This window comes from Piliocolobus tephrosceles, unplaced genomic scaffold (assembly GCF_002776525.5).
Source record: "Piliocolobus tephrosceles isolate RC106 unplaced genomic scaffold, ASM277652v3 unscaffolded_30496, whole genome shotgun sequence".
Taxonomy (NCBI): domain Eukaryota; kingdom Metazoa; phylum Chordata; class Mammalia; order Primates; family Cercopithecidae; genus Piliocolobus; species Piliocolobus tephrosceles.
Window position 1 is genome coordinate 1 of NW_022313750.1, and position 5,605 is coordinate 5,605.

At 49.9% G+C, this 5,605-nt stretch overlaps 1 long non-coding RNA gene across 2 annotated transcripts; it reads right to left on the reverse strand.

The window, feature by feature from the left end:
- Nucleotides 1–383: 383 nt before the first annotated feature.
- On the reverse strand, nt 384–3,168 carry LOC113222310. 2 transcript variants are annotated; one of them, XR_003308334.2, is made up of 4 exons: nt 2,489–3,168; nt 1,869–2,034; nt 1,478–1,562; nt 384–404 (listed from the first exon to the last, which is right to left on the reverse strand). It is a non-coding gene; the product is annotated as an uncharacterized LOC113222310 (long non-coding RNA). The 2 variants fall into 2 exon arrangements; XR_003308333.1 differs by lacking the exon at nt 2,489–3,168 and having other exon boundaries at nt 1,869–2,482.
- Between the last annotated feature and the right edge of the window lie 2,437 nt (nt 3,169–5,605).

The following is a 5,605-nucleotide window of genomic DNA, read 5'->3' on the forward strand; positions in this document are numbered from 1 at the left end:
GCAATGAATATCAAAAATGATCCTAAAACAGCCCATCTGAATCAGACCAATAGCCCGGACTATTTCTGACAACAGCGCCATCGCAAAACCGAACCAAAACCAGCACATTACCGGTATTTACCAATGGACTGTATATAAATGCTGCGTTTGTCTGGAGAGGGTGTCTTTCTGTAAGGATCACTGAAGAACTGTTCGAAGTCTTGGGGGGCCTCAGGGTGGGAGGTGATCCAATCTGATGGAGAATGCAAGGTAATGGGTCCAAAGAGATCACTGGCTGGCTGGAAGGCTTCATTCATTAAACGCTGTTCCCCAGCATCTAATTTCTCATACTGTGACACAAGCACTGGGTTCTTTGAAATGAGGGCTGTTTTCAGGGTCTGTTCAGAGTGTCGTATTATTTGCATCTAACAAAAAAACACAAGCAGTCAAATATAAAAATGCATATCCATATTGGGCACTTTACCTAACCTCCATATTTCAGCTCTGATTTCTCCCTAGACTGAAATGACTGACTGATAATGCTTTAGAGTGGTCACATTTAAGAGTGGTTTCCTCATGTCCAATCAATTTCTTGGGGAGCTAAGAAATTAAAAAGACAACCATGAAATCCATTCCCCCATCTCATAAGGAACCTGCTCCCATTACAAAAACTAGTGGTGGCCAGGTGTGGTGGCTCATGCCTGTAACTTCAGCACTTTGGGATAGGAGGATTGCTTGAGGCCAGGAGTTTGAGAACAGCTCGGGCAACATAGTAAGACCCTATCTCTACAAAAAGTTTAAAAATTCCCTGGGCATAGTGGTGCACACCTGTGGTCCTAGCTACCAGGGAGGCTGAGGTTGCAGTGAGCCATGATTGTGCCACTGCACTCCAGCCTGGGTAAGAGTTCAAAACAAACAAACAAACAAAAAAACCTCATGGTGACCACAGGAGCAGGACCTCACACCCTATTTCCTTCTTTTGGGGAATAATAATATTGGCCTGGCATGGTGGCTCGCGCTTATAATCCCAGCACTCTGAGAGGCCAAGGCAGAAGGACTGCTTGAGCCTAGGAGTCTGAAATCAGCCTGGACATCATGGCAAAACCCCACATCTACAAAAAAACTACCCGGACGTGGTGGTGTGCACTTATAGTCCCAGCTACTTGGGAGGTAAGGTAGGAGGATCATCTGAGCCCAGGAGGTCGAGGCTGCAGTGCGCCGTGATTGTGCCACTGCACTCCAGCCTGGGCAATAGAGACTCTGTCTCAAAAAACAATATTATGAATTAACTCATTAGTGCCACATGAAAAATACTCACTGTTTCTAATGTGACTCAAAGATCTTCAACATCAAATAAAAACAAAACTAATGTAAGCCCTATCAATTCTGCAATTTAACTGTAGGCTGAGAAACTACAGCTTAGCCACTGAAGTTTACGGCCTCAAAGTCACATCACATTAGGGAAGACATCAGATGACTAATCAAAAGCCAGACTCACAATGACAGGTTTCTTCCATTCACATCGTGTTCCTATGTAGAGCTTTCATCCTTCCTCTTGAAGGGTCCGATGTTCCACCACGAGGCTTTTTGAATTAGACAAGGAAAAAACTGAACATCTGTCCGGATCACCTCTGTCATATTTTCTAATTATCTAGATTTTGCCAGTTTAATGATAGACGACTGATGGGAAAACTTAAGCTAATGTCTGTTCCGACTGAACCTCTGAATTCTGGGGTTGAAGAGGCTGGCTGAAATTCCAGATCAAATGTCTCTGCACTCAAGCTCTGATATAAGCATAGGCTCATCCTCACTCCCACACAACTGGGCAGAAATCTGACTTCTACAGGACAAAATACAAAACAAGATGCACCTTCCTGTAGTCTACCTACCTTGATGAGGAAGGAAGGCTCCCACGGAAGCTTTTATCTTACAAGGACGGCCACGTCTGGGCCTGGCCGGAAGTAAGTTGTGGAGTGTGCCTTCATCTTAATATTAAAAAGGCAGTGTGAAAGGTCAGGAGGCCTCCTCTTGCCTCCCAAGCCTAATCTAGGGAAGCTGCGGGAGAAGACAGGCAGGGGGCGGAGAATTCGGTCACTGCAGTGGGCTGGAGGCCTGGGATGCTTTGGTCCCAAAACCAGAACATCCGGGACAAACCGGGAGGAGTTGGCCACCCTGGCTGGTGGCCTATAGCAACTTGCACTGTGGGCTCCGGTCCGTGCAGGCACAACCCAGTATCCGGCTGGGGGTGGAGTGGGGGTTCCCCGGGGACTCTCGCTTCGCCTCTTCTTCCCCAGGAGCCACGGGAAAGGCCTCCCTTGCGCCCTAGAGGCACTCCGCAACCGCGGTCCCCGCGGCTTCCGCTACGTCCGCCCCTCCTACATCCTCATCCCTCTCCATGACCGCGACTGGCCCCCGCCTCTAAGATCCGACTGCCCTGCCTAGGGGCCCCGGCCCAACACTGACAGCACCCGCGAACCGCCCTAATTCAACACGCCTCGACACCACCCACCCGCCGCAGCCCTCACGCGCTGCCGCACCGCGACTCTTCGCATTACGCCACGCCACGCCCACTGGCGCCACGCCCCTTCGCGCCACGCACCGCGCAGGTTCGTCGCGCACGCCCTGTGGACCCCGCCCCACTCACGACCCGCCCTCGCCACGCCCCTGAGCGCGCAGCCGCCCGGGCTGGCGCAGAGCTGGAGCTCAGCGGCCGCGCCCGGCCTCTTCCAGAATAGAGGGTCGCAAGGGGACTACAAGCCGCAGCTTTTCGTTCCCACAGTCGCCAGTTCCTCGCCTGCCCTCGCGGGGGCTCCGCGACCCGGTTCTCGAGAGCCACAGACGCGCCCATGTCGCCGGTGTGGGAAGGGTTAGAGAGGCGTCCCCGGCGTGACGAATGCAACCAGCGTGGCCCCAAATGAGTCGGTGGCCGCCACAGGTTGACGCAGAGCCGCGGCGTTCCCCGGGGCCGTCACCCGTAGGACTTTCCCTTCTTTATTTGTTGGGAGCCGCGGGGACTGGAACCTAGACGCGCAAGTGTGGGGTGCGTCCTCGTGGCGTTCCTGGCGCTCCAAGGCCGAAACCCGGATACCGAGGGGAGGCCGTGAGTTCGGAAAGGCACCGCGGGGCCGGCATTAGGGCTGAGCTAGCTCTGTGGCCTCCTTTGGGAAGTTAAGTCTCTCTGGGCCTCGCCATTTTCTCGGACTTTTTTTTTTTTTTTTTTTTTTGGAGACGACGTCTCGCTCAGTCGCCCAAGCTGGAGTGCAGTGGCGCAATCTCGGCTCACTGCAACTCTTGCTTCCTGGGTTCAAGCGATTCTCCTGCCTCAGCCTCCCCAGTACCTGGAACTATAGGTGCCCGCTATCATGTTCTGCTAATTTTTGTATTTTTAGTAGAGACGGGATTTCACCATGTTGGCCAGGCTGGTCTCAAACTCCTGACCTCAAGTGATCCACCCGCCTTTGCCTCCCAAAGTGCTGGGATTACAGGCGTGGGCCACCGCGCCCGACTTCCCCCCCTCCCCCCCACCAATAAAGACGGGTTTTCACACTTGCCCAGGATGGTCTCGAACTTGTGAGCTCAGGTGATCCACCCGCCTCCATCTCCCACAGTGCTAGAATTACAGGCGTGAGCCACCGAGCCCTGTCTCAGTTCTTATTCAAGTGAGGCCATTTTACCATTCTCTGGATTTTCCTCATCCTAATTTTCCTTCCCAGTCTCCAGGAAAGACAGGCACATTTTCTTGATGACTTCAGCACTTGTAACCCCTTGTTGGCTCTCTTTAGAGGACATGACTGTTCTCAAAGTTTGAAATTGAGAATACTGACCCACCACTCCTGCTTCAATTTTTCTTACATGTGCCTTTTGATTGGGCGCTTACCTCCCGACTGCCTGAGGTGGTGTAGCGTAGGGGCAAAGGTGGTTGGTCTGTGCTTGAATCCCAAAACCCTCAATTACTAGCTTGGGACCTGTGCCAGTTAACTTGACCTCTTTTTCATCTCTTCATTAGTTTGTAAAACGGAGACAATTAACAGCCCATCTTTATTATTATTATTATTTGACACGAAGTCTCGCTCTGTCGCCCAGGCTGGAGTGCAGTGGTGGGATCTCGGCTCACTGCAATCTCTGCCTCCTGGGTTCAAGCGATTCTCATGCCTCAGTCTCCCGAGTAGCTGGGATTACAGGCACGTACCACCACGCCCGGCTAATTTCTTTCTTTCTTTCTTTCGAGACGCGGTCTCGCTTTGTCTCCCAAGCTGGAGTGCAGTGGCGCTATCTCGGCTCACTGCAAGCTCCGCCTCCTGGGTTCATGCCGTTTTCCTGCCTCAGCCTCCCAAGTAGCTGGGAGTACAGGCACCCGCCACCATGCCCGGTCTCTGGGAAAAAAAAAAAAAAAAAAAGCCAGGTGTAGTGACACATGCCTGTAGTCTCAGCTACAGCTACTCGGGAGGCTGAGGTGGAAGGATGGATTGAGCCTGGGAGGTCGAGGTTGCAGTGAGCCGTGATTCGCAGTACTTCAGCCTGGGCAACAGAGTGAGACCCTGTTCAAATAAATAAATAAATAAACACCTTAGTGCTTGGGGGGGGGGGGGCGTAGATTTTGTTGTGGTTTTTTTCATTAGAAGAAAAAGACACTCTCCCTTACTAAGATATTTTTGCCTGTTAACTAATATGCAGTTGCAGAATGAACCGTAGGCTGGCTACATTTCAAAGAGCACTACAAGTTCTGATATTTAGAAATGAGTGAATATGCCAGTGGTCCAAGGTTGGAAAAGAAAGTTGGTAATAACATTAGAAGGTGGCAGAAAGCAGGAAAGAAACGTAACATATATGGCAGATGAAGCGTTTAAAAATAGCTTGTACAAATCAACACAGAAAAGATAAACACCATGACATAAAAACGAGCAAAAAATAAAAAAATATGAACCATATAACCCGAATGGTCCATTAACATCCATGTGTTCAACTTTACTGAACACACGAATGAAGTAAAATGAAAACCACTCTAATAATTTTTTCTTAGCTGCTAGTTTAGCCAAACTTTATTTTGAAATAATTTCAGGCTAACAGAAAAGTGGCAAAAATAGTATAAAGAATCCCTACATTCTTTTCACCCAGATTCCCCAGTACTTAACATTTTACCTCATTTCTTTATCAATCTCATTCTTTCTGTGTCCATCTCGGTCTCCATATGTAAATGAGTATTTTTTTCCTGAACCATTTGAGAGTAAATTGCAGGCTGGGCTGGTGGCTCATGCCTGTAATCCCAACACTTTGGGAGGTTGAGGTGGGTTGATCACTTGAGATCAGGAGTTTGAGACCAGCCAGGCCAAAATGGTGAAACCCCATCTCTACTAAAAATACAAAACTTGGGCGTGGCGTTGCATGTCTCATCCCAGCTACTTGGGAGGCTGAGGCAGGAGAATCACCTGAACCCAGGAAGTGGAGGTTGCAGTGAGCTGAGATCACCTCACTGCACTCCAGCCTGGGCAACAGAGCAAGACTGTCTCCAAAAAAGAGTAAATTGCAGACATGATGTCCCGCACTCCAAAATACCTCAGAGTATATTCCCAAAAATCAAGCACATTTTCATAAGTAGCCACAGTACAACTAAAACATGAGTCCATAC